The sequence below is a fragment of the Muscardinus avellanarius genome (genome assembly GCF_963383645.1).
Source record: "Muscardinus avellanarius genome assembly, chromosome: 4".
Lineage (NCBI taxonomy): Eukaryota > Metazoa > Chordata > Mammalia > Rodentia > Gliridae > Muscardinus > Muscardinus avellanarius.
This window is the reverse complement of record NC_137789.1, coordinates 91,143,294-91,159,172: the sequence shown is the minus strand read 5'-3', so window position 1 is coordinate 91,159,172 and position 15,879 is coordinate 91,143,294. Positions and strand designations below refer to the sequence as shown.

Below are 15,879 nucleotides of genomic sequence, written 5' to 3'. Positions count from 1 at the left end.
GTTCAAATGTCACTACCACAAAAATAGATAATCAGGTAATAAAAGGAGGGGCCGGGGACACAGCTCAGCAGTAAAGCACCCCTGGTTCAATCCCTGGTACAAAAAAAGGGGAGAGAAAGCTGGGCATGGTAGGTATACTTGTAACCCCAGCACTTGGGAGGCTGAGACAGGAGGATCGCAGGTTCACAGCCAGCCTCAGCTACTTAGTGAGACCCTGCACAATTTAATGAGACCCTGTTAAAAAGAAAAAAAAAAAAAATGGAGTTTGCCTCACTATGGCTGGAAACTGGCGAGAAAGAACCGCAATGTTCCAGATCGAGGGCCTCGCACCAAAGGTGAACCCGGAGGAGATGAAACGGAAGATGCGTGAGGATGTGATCTGCTGCATGCGGAGCTTTCTCATCTACGTGGCCTTGCCATGAGTCACGCCGTTTATCGTAAAGAAATTGAACAGCATGTAAAGACTGGGCATAACACTGTGGCTGCATGATTTGAAGAACCTGGTTACAGCTTCTCCTCCTGTCTGCAAATGAATAGGCCCAAATGGTGTAAGAGACTCTTTGAAAGGACTAAAAATTCTACTTGTCAAGAATAGGGCTGTGGTGCCGGGCGTGGTGGCGCACGCTTGTAATCCCTGCACTTGGGAGGCTGAGACAGGAGGATCACATTGGGTTCGAAGCCAGCCTCAGCTACTTAGTGAGGCTTTCAGCAACTTAGTGAGACCCTGTTTCCAAATAAAATATACAAAAGGTCTGGGAGTATAGCCCAGAAGTAGAAAGCCTCTGGGTTCCACCCCCAGTACCACACACACAAAAAAAAAGAACAAATAGGGCTGTGGTAACTGACCTTCATAGCTAAAATATAAAACTATTTTGGAAGTATGAAAAGACTTCTTGGAGTGTGCTCTTACATCTGTGATATTTGGCCTTTGTGAGTGTTGGTATAATTGTAAATAATGGCAAACTCCATTTTCTTTTTTTTTTTTTTTTTTTTTGGTGGTACTGGGGTTCCTGGATGCCCTCCTTCCTCCGGGCTACACTCCCAGACCTATTTTATATTTTTGAAACAGGGTCTCTTACTCCAGCACAGCTGGCTTCGAACCTGCGCAATCCTCCTGTCTCCGCCTCCCAAGCGCGGGGATTACAAGCGTGCGCCACCATGCCCGGCTAGCAAACTCCATTTTCTAGCAAGTTAATTTTAAGGGAATTACATCTAAGATGGCACTCATTTCTGTTTATGGTTTTACTTCTGTCCAGAGTGTATTTGTTAAGAGTTCCTTACAGTTAACTATGTTTTACGAAAGTCAGCACACAACCACAGTGACATTTAATCAGAGGACCATTAGACTATATTTTTAATAAACATACCAATTAAGAAAAATAAGAAAAATAAAAATTTGGGCTGGGGGTATAGCTTGGAGATAGAATGCCCCTGGGTTCAATCCCTAGTGACACAAAAAAGAACAAAGGAAAAAAAAAAAAAACAGCTTCAAAGAGCATTGTGCTGTTTCCCTAGGCTGAGAATCACAGCCTGAGTGGGAAGGACCTTGGGCAGTGGTGTAAGCACAGTCTCGTGGCACCACACAGACAGAGCAGCAAGCCACACGGACCCCTTGTCTCCCTGAGGTCCCAGAGGCATCGGTGAGCTTACATACATGAGCATATTTTAAAAGTAAAAACAGAGAGAAGAAACTACATAGGGCCTAATTAATTCTCCTCAATGTGAAAGCAAATACCTTGATTTTGAAGTAATATGCATACAATGTTTTTAAAAATGCACCAAACAGCCAGGCATAGTGGCACACGCTTGTAATCCCCGCATTTGGGAGGCTGAGACAGGAACATCGCAGTTCAAGGACAGCCTCAGCTACTTAGTGAGGCCCTTTGCAACTCACTGAGACCCTGTTTCAAAATAAAGAATAAAAAATAGAGCAGGGGGTGTAGCTCGGAGGTCAAATGCCTCTGGGTTCCATCCTCAGACCCACTAAATAAATAAATAAATAAATAAATAAATAAATAAATAAATAAATAAATAAAATAAAAAGGGCTAGAGGTGTAGCTCAGAGATAGAATACCTCTGGGTTCTATCCTCCTGTCTCAGCCTCCCAAATACTGGGATTACAGGTGTGCCCCACCATGGCTGACTGTAACAAGGCTTGCTGAGATGCTTTCAGTAACTGTTCTAGCACACACCAACATGAAACACCTTTGTGGCACAGCCTGTAATCCCAGCTTCTCATGAGGCTGAAATAGAAAGTTCGCCCATAAAATTTCGGTAATTCCTTTCCATGTTAAGTGTCTCAACAAAGAATAATCTAAAGAACTAAAGAGTAGTACAAAGCACAGATCCATCTAGAGAAGCGTGCATCTGACTGCCAAGTGGTGTGGTTTTCCTCCCTCCCTCCTGGTCTCCTCTCTCCACTCTTCCTTCAATTACCTGTCACACTGCCGGCGGTCCACAGCCAGCATCATTTCTAAATTATTACTAAGATGATTTTGGAAACAGTTGAGGGAAATGATATAGATCAATGCCTCTCAAACTGTAATGAGAGACACTGATCTAAATCATATTTAATATGCAAACAAAATATCAGTAGATCACATAAGAATGTAGGTGCTGATTCTGTAGTCCTGAGACGGGGCGTGAAAGGCCGCATTTCCAACAAACTCCGCGGCAAAACCTGTGGACCTGTGGCCTGCTTTTTTTTTTTTTGCGGTACTGGGGGATGGAACCCAGGGGCATTCTACCTCTGAGCTATACCCCCTATTCTTTATTTTTTTCATTTTTCTTATTTTTTGGTGGTACTGGGGTTCCCGGAAGCCCTTCTACCTCCGGGCTACACTCCCAGACCTATTTTTTATACTTTTTTATTTGGAAACAGGGTCTCCTAAGCCAGCGCGCACGGCTGGCTTCGAACCTGCGCGATCCTCCTGTCTCCGTCTCCCAAGCCCGGGGATTACAACCGTGCGCCACCACGCCCGGCCCTATTCTTTACTTTGAAACAGGGTCTCACTGAGTTGCAAAGGGCCCAAGTAGTAGCTGAGGTTGTCTGTTAACTGCGATCCTCCTGTGTCAGCCTCCAAAATGCTGGGATTACAAGGGTGTGTCACCACACCTGGCTGGTCTACACTTTTAACAGAAAGAATATACATACTTTAAAAATATAGCCCCAAACTGGGCCTGGTGGTGCATGCTTGAAATCCCAGCATTCGCGAGGCTGAGGCAGGAGGATCGTGGTTTGAGGACAGCCTCAGCTACTTAGTGAGGCCCTTTGCAACTCAGTGAGACCCTATTTCAAAATAAAGAATGAAGAAATGGGGCTGGGGGTGTAGGTTGGAGGTAGAATGCTTCTGGATTCCATCCCCAGTACTGGAAAAAAAAAAAAAGCCCCAAATAACTCATATTCAACTCCTAGGTATGTTTTAATATTTCAAAGAGTGAACAATAAAACAAAACAACAACAAAAAAGAGCACCAAAGAATAAAAGCCTGGAGGCGAGGCCCTGTAAGAGGAGATGGAAGAGTGGTTGGCGGTGATGGCAGTTAGTTAGTGGTAGTTATCATAGTGGTGCTAGTAGTAGTAGTAGTAGTAGTAGTAGTAGTGCTGCTGGTGGTGATGGTAGTCACAGCAGCAAAGATGTAAGGAAATTTAATATAGATGGAGAATCAAGTAAATATTTAATTGATCATTAAAATGCCAGAAGGTAGGTACTATTCTCTCCATTTCATAGATGAATAAACTGGAGCTACATCCCCAAGATGCTCAGGCATCAGAACCATGTTCCACTGCTCCCAGTTTTCAGGTTCACCAGCACTGCATCGCAGTCCCTCCTGATTTGTGGAGGGTTGGTTCCAGAACGCCCCTCTAAATATCCAAATCCATGGGTGTGCAAGTCCCTTATATAAAATGGTGTTGTACATCCTCCCATATACTTAAAAGTCATCCACAGATTATTTATATATCCAAAAAAGTGTAAATGCTATTTTAAATTGCTTTACTGCCTTGCTTAGGAAGTAATGACAACGCAGGAGGGAGTCTGCGGATGTTCAGCCCAAATCCCCTCCCCAGTATCCGCAGTGCTGGATGTTGGTGCAGATTCAGATACAAAGGGCCAACTGTGTAATTAAGTAACGAATACCATCATTCTCAAGTGACACAATGGAGGCGGCAACTGTTCAAAGGCTTTCTTTGCGAGCTCCTGCTTAATCAGGCTTAGACAAATAAGTAGATCATTATGACTGACCACTTTAGGTCAAGATCAGGAAGAATTTTAAACTACTACTTTACAATCCCAGGTATCTACCCTTGGGTAATCAAGATGAACTGTTCTTTCAGGGCCTACTGAAATTATGATGTCGTTTTCAACCCCTTGGCTTTATTTGTTAACTGAGGTGTGATAGACTGGAACAGATGATCATTTTTCAAGTTGTTCTAGAACAAACTTGGGTTACAATATGAATTCCAGCATACTTGGCTTGGAAGCCACATTTTACACTTTTTAGAGATCAAGCTAAACATACATTTCTCAGTCCAAAAGCCTGCAGGGTAACCTGATCTGAGCAGTGGTGCTTTAACTCTCTGCCAAATGAAAGGCACGATCGCCTTATTCCACACACACATACCACTCTAGGATGGGCCAATCAATCATGAATGTAACTTTTCAGACATTACATAATTTCACATAGACTTGCTTCTAATGCCTGCCAAAGAAAACAGCAATTTGTATCACTAGGAATAAATCTATACTTGAAGAGAAATGAAAGTTACAGAAATTAAACAGTGAAACTCTGGTCACCTCTCTCAAGCCACTCTCCATCACTAGCACTAATAAAACAACCAACAATGACATAAGCTGTTAAATCACATAAATAAAATGAAAATAGAGAGATCCAAGTAATTTTTATGGCCTCAAGAGTGGCAACCTCTACAATATGACTAATGGCACCAGAAAAATGTATAAAGTCATACACACTGCACTGCATACTCGAGACCTGCAAAACACACACACACACACACACACACACACACACACTATGTTGGTATATTAAGTCACTTATTACTATTTATAAATAAACATTTTCCTATCTAAAATAATTTGTTTTCTAAGTAAACACTGTCCTGATGGATACCTGAAAAATCAGGTGTAGTTAATTTGAAAGCAATCCACTAATATCTATAGTTAAAATTTAAGTATAAATCACATAAGACTATTATTATTTTAATAATGTTCCAACCGTCCCAGAATTACCTTCAGTGTATCTATAAAATTTCCCAACCAAATTTTATAAGCAACAATACAAGGAAAACAAAGCAATAAATCAATCTCATGCTAAATAATGGCTAAAGATATATTAGACTTTCAAATGGGGGGCACGCATAAATTCATGACACATTTATCCGAACAGTCCATTTCTACAATTATTTGGGGGTATTCTTCACACTATTCTTTTAAAAACAAAATTAATTTCTATTTCATTTGCTTAAAACGGGGTAGACAAGTGCCTGGCATCTATTATCTGTCATTATCACCCATCGCATGCAAATGCCCCATTAACAGGACGGTGGCCCACTGTGCTCAGAGACCACACAAAACAGTGTGTAGAAACAAGCGGTACGAGTGTCGGGTGGCTACTCAGAAACAAGCAGGTGGGTGATATGGGCTGGACCTGAAGAACGATGCACCTGGGGGTGGGGGGGGAGTTAAGCCGGCTCTTATGAATGGAAATATGGGACTCCCCGCCTCGTTGTGATCAGAAAACCAGAGGTATCAGAAAAGCTGAAACCCTGCACAGTTCCTTTAACCTCCGCCATGGGAAAGTTTCCAACAGTGTTAAGCCATAGGATAGAGACAGTGACACCCCCCCAAAGCATATGTATAAGGGAAAAGGTTTCCTGGGGAGATATAAGACTTCCCACATGAAGAGGTCCATACCATTTTCCACAAAAAGCAGCCTGTTCCAGACTCTTTTTTTCCTCTGGATTGTAAACCCTTGTTTATTACAGCCTTCTTTTACATTGGCTATACTTCCCTAAATAAACCTTTTATAATTTCTTATTCATGCTTTCCACTTGAATTATTTCTCTAGAGAAAACCACCGCACAGAAAGGTTAAATAATGAGCCCAAATGGTACAAAACAAGCAAGGGAACTCAAATTCAAGCTCAGACAGCTGATCTCAGCCTGCTGTCTTCACCCCTGTGAAAATCTCTAAATCAGGAACAGAAGCCAGAACAGAGCTGGGTGTGGTGGCACAGGCTTGTAATTCCAGTACTTGGGAGGCTGAGACAGGAGGATCATAGGTTTGCAGCCAGCCTCTAAAACTTAGTGAGAACCTGATTCAAAATAAAAATAAAACAGGTCTGGGGATGTAGATCAGAGGTAGAATGCCCCTGGTTTCAATCCCCAGTAACCCCCCCACACACAGAAGAGGAGGAGGAGGAGGAGGAGGAGTGGTAGGGGGAGGAGGGATGGGGGAGGAGGAGGAGGAAGAGTCACTGTCCCCAGACAGGGATAGGATACTGCCCAGTCACCTAAGTCAAGGGCAAGGGTCACTTTGGGAATAGGAAGCAGGGACAAGTTTATAACTGAGGTGGACATTGGAAGAAGCAGCTAAGGGAGGTCTAGTATTGTCAGAGAAGATAAAAGATAAGATCATCATCAATACTCTATTATTTCAAAAGACTTTTAGGAAAAATGAGTTTTCAGGAGCTACTGAGAACACAAGAAAAGAGACAAGTTTGTTGAAAAGGAAGTCTAAGAGAATGCTACCGTTTAGGAGAATGTTCAAAAGACTAATATAATGAGTCAACCAAGAAGGTGCTGCCCAAAACCAAAAAAGACTAAAAAAGAGCGCAGAGAGAAGGTGGAGGCCTGAGCCACGGATGAAGGGAATGAGATCATCCACAGCCTCTGGGGACCAACTGTGAGACTAACAGCTGGAGCAAACGCCACTGCCAAGATTCAAGGAAGGGGCTGGGTGGTCAGGAAGTCCACGGCCCGTTCTAGGAACCTGGCTGAGAAAGAGAGGAAAAGGTGAAAGGCTAGACGCTACCAAAAGTTTAATGAACTTCTTGATGATTTCACAAAGATGAATTATACTGGACAAGTCTGTATGTCATGAGAAAAAAAAAATTACTCAGAAATTATTCTAAGTTCAATAAAGTGTTCATTAAAAAAAAGCCAAGGCAGAAATCTTCCTGGTGACTCACTCTGCCAGTACAGCTAATTGCTTAGAAATTACTGGCCATGCTCATCACAGGGATTACGGACATTTTTCATCTCTACACTGTGAGGATCTATGTCTCCAAGCCCTTGAAATTTTTATTAATATTTAGGAAAAAAGACTCTGAGCAAAGTTCTCTACCCATGTGATCAGAATAAAGATGATAATTGTCCAAAGAAAACTGCTGTTCTCTCCTCCATTAAGCCAGAGTTATCCTCAGCTAAGACCTATATATGAATACTTTATACTCAGAATGGTTAACATATGAGCAGCTGTCTCAGGGATACAGCTAGTCTTCTTAACAAGCTAGATTCATAGAAAATCCTAATAGCTTTTCTCATTTAAAGGAATAAAATGAAAACATTTATGGGGGGCCGAAACAACTGTAGTGGCTTATTGATTTAGCTTTAGGAGCATTTCAAAACTGGATCCTTTTTAACAGCATACAACCAGAGGCATGTGTCTAATCAATACTGAATATCTTTCTACCTTGCACTTGGGGCTCATGAATTAATCAACACCTACTCAAACACAAAACCATCAAGTTAAAATCAACAATGACCTGCATCTCTTCGAACACTGTAAAGCCATCCAAACAATGTTATTGTTTATAATGACAAGCTCAAACCCGAACCACAAGCACCTCAACTGGAAGTCTCTACTCGTGAGTTATTTATTTCCAGGCTATTTCCTTTTGTAAGAAAACTAATAGCTGGCACTACAGCCCTTACAGGCTGTATTAACCTTACCATGTTTTGCCACAAGCCAAAAGCATAGAAAGGGCAGGGGGCTAACCAAGCCCATGCAGATTTGGTGTGTGTGGGGGTGGGGTGGTGCCTAGCTCTCTCTACTCCATGCAATGGTGGATGGCCAAGTGACCTGTTTCCTTGTCAGCATGAGAAAAACACAGGAAAAAATGGTGGGCAAACAGATCTTTCCTTCTAAACTGCACATAGCATAAAGAAGGCTTTCTTTGTAATTATGACCATATAACTCAGATACTTTAAGAAGAAGGGCATGCTTGTTCTCCCTGGTGTGAACAGCTCACTGATTCGAGCTCTTTTGAAGCCAGCAGTCAAGTGGCAGCAGCAGGGATCCATAAGTTCCTGGAGGAGAACAGAGGGACAGTTATCCTAAGAAAGAGCTCCCCCCGATGCCACCCAGCAATGAGATGTGGGCACTCCAGAAAGGCACCATCTTCACTCAGGTGTTGCATGTATAAAATAAAAGGGTTCACAGTGTAAGGAGGTATTTTTTATCATTGGCAGCACACAATTCCATGCTTAACTCCCTCCCCCATTTCATTCTCTCCCTCATTTCTATTTCTTTCTTTTTTTTTTTTTAATCTACTTCTGAGCTACAACACCAGTCGTATTTTTTATTCTTTATTTTGAAGCAGGGGCTTACTAAGTTGCGAAGTGCCTCACTAAGTAGCTGAAGCTGGCCGTGAACCTGCGATCCTCCTGCCTCCCAGGTAGTGGGATTACAAGTGTGTGCCACCACGCCCAGCAGTCTCCCTCTATTTCTGATGAGGCCTTCCCAAGACTTTCCATTTAGTATAAATATATTCCATCTAATGACTTTTTCCCCATTCAGTTTCATTAAGGGTAAATGCATAGTTCATCTAAGTTCTCAGAACTTGATATCAAAAATTTCTAGAAGGTGCCCATAATTCAGTAAAGAAATTAAGGTCAGAAAATCTAGACTCAGACTCACTGGGTTGGACTCCTGGCTCTAATACATTCTAGCAGTATGGTCTAAGCCAAGTATTGACTCCTACATCTGTAAAATGGATGAATAATAATCACTGTGGTGAGAATCACGTGAGATGATATATAAGAAGTGCTCCAGCCATGGGCAGCATGAGGCAACTATTCAAATGATGTTAGATCCTCTGAGTCCTGTTTTCATTTTGTACATTATTTTGCCCAATAAACATTTCTTGAGCACCTGCTACTTACTTCAACCTTACAAGAACAGACTCTTATCAACTATGGCGTAGAAGGATCAGAGTAAGAATACATAAACTGTACCTTTGAATAGTTCACAAATTACATGAAGACCATACACACACCACATACCACACACACACATACACACACAATTCAAGAACACACTGTTAAGCCGGGCGTCGTGGCGCACGCTTGTAATCCCAGCATTCAGGAGGCTAAGACCGGAGGATCACGGTTCACGGACAGCCTCAGCTACTTAGTGAGGCCCTCCGCAATTCAGTTTAAAAATAAAAAATAAAAAATAGGGCAGGGTGTGTGACTCAGAGGTTGAATGCCCCTGGGTTCCATCCCCAGACCTGCAAAAAAAAAAAAAAATTAGACAAAATAATCCTGTTCTTCAGTAGAATACTGTGGAAAGTTGGCAAGTTGTACTATAAAAAGCAAGTTTCCCTACTCCTTTTTTGTGTGTGACTGTGTGTGTGTGGTACTGGGGGTAAAACCCAGGGGCTTTTCTACCTCCAGGCTATATTCCCAGACCTATTTTATACTTTATTTATCACTAAGTTGCTGAGAGGCTCACTCAGTAGCTGAGGCTGGCTTTGAACCTGTGCGATCCTCCTGTCTCAGCATCCCAAGCGCTGGGATTACAAGCATGCGCCGCCACACCCAGCTCTCCCCTGCTCCTAAAAGAAAGGTATTGTAAACTGTTTTGAAAATTTAGCTGCAGGTGGTGGTACATGCCTGTAATCCCAGTAATTGGGAGGCTGAGATAGAAGGATCACAGGTTTGAGGACAGCCTCAGCTGATGAGTGAGACTCATCAACCTAGTGAGACCCTGTTTCAAAATAAAAATTAAAAAAAAAAAAAATAGGGCTTGGGGTATAGTTTAGAGGTAGAATGCCCCTGTGTTCAATCCTCAGTATTTTTAAAAAAATTCTAAGTATCTCAATAATTATTTTAGCTCATAAATTCATATTGCTAAGAAATATTTGAACATTTATTATATATGGAGGCTCTAAATTTGATGTTAAATTCGGGTTTTTCAAGTTTTATTTCATTAAAGTGTATAGCTAAAACCTAAATTACCACTAAAGTTTAGTAGCTGGGGAGAGGTGATCCATAGGGCTTGTGTAAGAATGAAAATTTTGATGCAAAAACACTGTGAGAAAGATTTCACCCAGAAACGAAGCAGAGAGAGAGAGGCAGACATGGGCGGAAAGGTGCAGGACGTTGGCAGAAGCTTTGATAAAAAACCCCAAGGCTTCTCTAACTGACCGCCATGACTGCTTCACGGTCCAGGGCAGTTCATCTCCCCACAAGATGCTCAACATTGGAGGCTTTAGCTGCCCGCCTGCTGAATCCTGTGCTTCACTGTCTTCGTCCTCACAACTGTTTAGGTCAGTTACGCCCGAGACTATGGTTAAGTATCTTAATCAAATACCATTATCCAACCGTCAATAAACTGTGTACACAAAAAGAACTGCAGTCTCTATGGACACTTAGTTGGATGTTTTTAGACAGATTTGATTAATAATGAAAAAAACTACAAGATTGGGAGGAAGTTATAACAAAGAACTCTGAATTCAAACACCTTTACAAGTACTGTTAAGGACACCAAGACTAAGCCAGGTATGGCGGCTGTGCTTATTACAAGTAATATAACAATATTACGAGTAATCACAGTACTTGGGAGGCTGAGACGGGAGGATTGCAGGTTCAAAGCCAGCCTCGGCAACTTAGCAAGGTTCTCAGCCACCTAGTGAAACCCTGTTTCCGAGTAAGAAAAAATTGGGTGGGGATGTAGCTTGGAGGTAGAATGCCTCTGGGTTCAATCCCCAGTAACAAAAAAGAAAAAAGACACCAAGACTAAATCCTGTGTGACGGCTGTGCCTATAGTATCAGCTTCTTGGGAGGCTGGGCAGGAGGATCATCTGAGCCCAGGAGTTTAAGTCATGTGGGAAACAGCAAAGCCCCATCCACCCCCCAAAAGGAAAGAAACTGCAATTGATTACTCTTAAGAAAAACAATGGAAAACTCCAACACATGCTCAAAACAGACAAACAAAAAGCCTAGAACCTACCCCCATCTAACAACAATGATGTATATTTCATAAGCTAAAATACACATATTTAAGGTGTGTCAAATCAACTCTTTTTTTTTGGGGGGGGGGTGGTACTGGGGTTCCTGGAAGCCCTTCTTCCTCCGGGCTACACTCCCAGACCTATTTTTACATTTTTATTTGGAAACAGGGTCTCCTAAGCCAGAGCGTGCGGCTGGCTTCGAACCTGCGCGATCCTCCTGTCTCTGCCTCCCAAGCGCGGGGATTACGAGCGTGTGCCACCACGCCTGGCTGTCATATCAACTCTTGATTAAGCAAGTTTCTATCATATCAAAAATTCTAATAAAATAAAATTATTTTTTTCAATCGTGAAAGGTTTTTTGTGTTTTGTTTGTTTGTTTGTTTTTTGCAGTACTGGGGATTGAACCTAGGGGCATTCTACCTCTGACTACACCTCCAGCCCTATTTTTTTATTCTTTATTTTGAAACAGAGTCTCACTAGGTTGTAGATCACTAAGTAGCTAAGGCTGGAGGAGAACCCAGATCCTCCTGTTTCAACCTCCCTAGTACTGAGATTATAAGCATGCACCACTACACCCAGCTGAAAGAAAATGTTTTTAAAAACTATACCTGCACACAGGTGAAAAAACTTGTATTTGAATTTTTAAATAAATTTTAATCTTATATGTATTGCGTCTCATTTCAACTTCATGTGAATGAAAATCACAGGTAAATCAAATACAAATCTTTGGAAAGAGTTTGTCCACAGAACTCCACTCAGAATACTGATTTTAAACAGACGTTTGCAGGTAGACCCAACTTCGATGTTGTTTTAATTTTATATAGTGCAAAATAACTGTTCTACTGCACAAACAAAAAAGTCTAAATAGGCTTTTTTTTTAATTTTGAAGTACATTCAAATAATTGAGGAAGGATTAATAGAAAAGGTCAAGGGAAATTTAGTCTGTGAGAAGTAGTCATTTTCAAATAATATAATTTGCCACTAACTGACTGTAAGGCCTAATTAATATTACCATAAAGAATGGTAAACATCACATACATGTGCTGTCTTCTATGTTTTTAAAGTGATACAAGGGACTGAACCCAGGGGCATTCTATTTCTGAGATACATGCCCTGCCCTTTTTATTTTTTGTTTTAAAACAGGGTCTTGCGCCACGTTGCTGGGAATCTACTAAGTTGCTAAGGCTGTTCTCAAACCCCTGATCTTCCTGTCTCAGCCTTCAAAGTACAGAGATTATAGGCGTGCACAACTAAAATGTTCATTTTTTTCTTTTCACTTTTTTTCTTACACAGGTAAAAATGAAACCTAACATGCATTAATAATAAGAATTATTTTATTTAGTGTGAGTACTTTTGTATATACACTTACTGCTTGTATATATGAAACCAGCAGCCTGCTGTGAGTCATATATATTGTCCCATTAATTATGCAAAGTAGGTTATTAATAGTAATTGCAAACATTTGCCCAGATGATGGTTGGGATTTTTGGTTTTGTTTTTGGTGTTTTTGTATGTGTGTGCGTGTGTGTGCGTGTGTGTGTGCGTGTGTGTGTGTGTGTGTGTGTGTGTGTGTGTGTGTGTGTTGCTGGGGATGGAACCCAGAGGCATTCTACCTCCAAGCCACATGCCCAGCCCTATTTTTTATACTTTATTTTGAAACAGGGTTTCACTAAGTTGCTGAGGCTGGCTGTGAACCTGTGATCTTCCTGTCTCAGCCTCCCAAGTACTGGGATTACAAGCGTGTGTCATCACGCCAGGCTTGTTGTTTTTGACAGGACCATTTCACAGATAATTAGACTATGAAATCAGTAAACAGGGATTGTGCCTTGGACTGTGTCCTGTCCATGATGAATACACTGGGAGCTGAGTCAGTGAGTGACTAAGGATAATGCTGCCACTCATTTATTTTGTAACACTTTATGTTCGCTGAAAAATATTTATCACAGGATTTCACTGTATTCAAGAGCATCTGCAACACAGAGTAGAAGTGAAATGTTTTCAAAACAGAGTGCCTAGTAACATTAGCCAGAACTCAGGCAAGCCAGTATTTGGGTTTCCCTCTTTCTTTCTTTCTTTCTTTCTTTCTTTCTTTCTTCCTTCCTTTCTTTCTTTCCCTCCCTCCCTCCCTCCCTCCCTCCCTCCCTCCCTCTCTCTCTCTCTCTTGGCAGGCACATAAAATAGATCAGACATTATTCTGGTTAGAAAACTAAACTCCTAGCCAGGCGGAGTGGCACACACTTGTAATCCTAGCATTTGGGAGGCTGAGACAGGAAGATCATGGTTCGAGGACAGCCTCAGCTACTTAGTGCAACTCAGTGAGACCCTTTGCAACTCAGTAAGACCCTGCTTCAAAGTAAAGAATAAAAAATAGGGCTGGTGTATAGCTCAGAAGTAGAATGTCCTTGGGTTCCATCCCCAGTGCTAAAAAGAAAAAAGAAAAGAAAAGAAAAGTCCTAGCAATAGGTAGAAGTTAATTTCATTCATGATAAATTCATTAAGTGGAACAGAACTCTAGTAAAGATAGGCATAAAATGGTCAAGGATGTCGGGGGTAAACGACAAGCCCCAGGGCTCCCCATACTAGCACTTCTCACAGTATAGAGCCCCAAAGGCTTGGCAAATTTTATATAACTAGTTATAAATCACAAAACCAATCCTGACAATAGAAAGAACACTATTTGGGCAGAAATCATCTCAGGATTTTAAATAAGTTCTACCACATAGTGAAATTGAAAACTATTCAGCAAGGGAAAACAAAAGTTCTTGGCTAAAAAGTCAAGTCACCACCTTGTACTTATCAAAGTTATCTGAAGAGGCATTACTTCAGGGATTTTATTATTATTGTGTAAAAAACAAAAATTTTCTATACTATGACCCAATCTCAGTGCTCAAATAAATACTTGCTAACTTGAAATCTTAATTTTTCAAGGAAAGGACCATAAAACCTTTAAAAAGTTTTAACAACTATGTAAGAAAATTAAAGATCTAATTTTCCAAGTTAGGTTCATACCACAAATGACTAAGACTCTTAAGGTACAGACTAAAAATCAGGCTCTCCACAAGCTACTAAACCAATCTGAAACTGGCCTCTATTCTCTTGTTCTTCCTGCCAAAAGAATAGTAATTATTATAAATATTTATTCTGCAGTAGTGTATTTTACTAAATAATTTATTTTTCATCGCTCTTCCTCCTTGCATTCATTGCAAATAGTAGTGGGGCACCTCTGTAATCCCAGCAACTTGGTAGACTGAAGCAAAAGGATCATAAATTTGAGGCCAGGTGGGGCAATTTAGTGAGATTCTACCTGAAAATAGAAAAAATAACTCAGCATGGTGGTGCACGCCTTAATCCTGGTACTTAGGAGGCTGAGACAGGCATACCACAGACTTGAGGCCAGCATCAGCAGTGTGGCAAGACCCTCAGCAACTTAGTAAGATGCTGATTCAAAATTAAAAAAGATGGGGTATAACTGGGTAGATTGCCCCAGGGTTCAATCCCCAGTCCAAGAGAGAGAAAGAGAGAAAGGAGGAGGAGGAGGAGGAGGAGGAGGAGGGGGAGGAGGAGGAGGGGGGGGAGGAGGAGGGGGGGAGGGGGAGGAGGAGGAGGAGGGGGAGGGGGAGGAGGAGGAGGAGGAGGAGGAGGGGGAGGAGGAGGAGGGGGGGGAGGAGGAGGGGGGGAGGGGGAGGAGGAGGAGGAGGGGGAGGGGGAGGAGGAGGAGGAGGGGGAGGAGGAGGAGGAGGAGGGGGGGAGGGGGAGGAGGAGGAGGGGGGGGAGGGGGAGGAGGAGGAGGAGGAGGGGGAGGAGGAGGAGGGGGAGGAGGAGGAGGAGGGGGAGGAGGAGGAGGGGGGAGGAGGAGGGGGAGGAGGAGGAGGGGGAGGAGGAGGAGGGGGAGGAGGAGGAGGGGGAGGAGGAGGAGGAGGAGGGGGAGGAGGAGGAGGGTGGGAGGAGGAGGAGGGGGAGGAGGAGGAGGGTGGGAGGAGGAGGAGGGGGAGGAGGAGGAGGAGGGGGAGGGGGAGGAGGAGGAGGGGGAGGGGGAGGAGGAGGGGGGGGGGAGGAGGGGGGGGAGGAGGGGGGGGAGGAGGAGGAGGAGGGGGAGGAGGAGGGGGAGGAGGGGGAGGAGGACAACGATGATGTAACTTGCTGATACAGAACTTGTCTAGCATACACGAGGCCCTGGGATCAATTCCTGGTATCACAAAAAGAGAAAAGAAAAATCCTAGTTTATAGGATTGAATTAACAATTTCAAAAATTTTCAGCAGAATTAAAAAGCTCAAAGTACCACTGTATAAAGCACAATTGACATTTCCTTGAATTTTATTATTATTACCCTTGATGAAATAGAAGTCTGCCAGCTAAAAGGAAAAGCTAAATAATAAAATGTGGAGAGACCATTTCTCTTTCCGGTGCTCTCTGCTGATGCGGTCAGGTGGCGGACTCGAGATCTGAGTTAGCTTTAACTGTAGTGTTAGAGTTAGGGCAGCTCAGTCTTCCACCTAGAAACACTAAGTGGAAGAAACACTTGGTCTGAATGCTTCTAGGCTGCAGAGCACAGGGTCTCCAAGGGCAAAGGTGCCCTGAAAAGTTGCCCAGTGGTTTCCTGACCCCTCGGCAGTAGTGGTAGAT

General features: G+C 42.5%; 1 protein-coding gene and 1 pseudogene across 9 annotated transcripts in view; one reads left to right on the top strand and one right to left on the bottom strand.

Moving 5' to 3' along the window:
- KAT6B (lysine acetyltransferase 6B) overlaps positions 1-15,879 on the bottom strand; it is a gene marked incomplete at both ends in the record, with an annotated part of 190,722 nt that overhangs the window by 92,946 nt on the left and 81,897 nt on the right. The window lies entirely within an intron of this gene.
- On the top strand, positions 306-6,201 carry LOC308261932 (mitochondrial import receptor subunit TOM5 homolog; annotated as a pseudogene). The gene is made up of 2 exons: positions 306-457; positions 6,087-6,201. The product of its transcript is annotated as a mitochondrial import receptor subunit TOM5 homolog (transcript).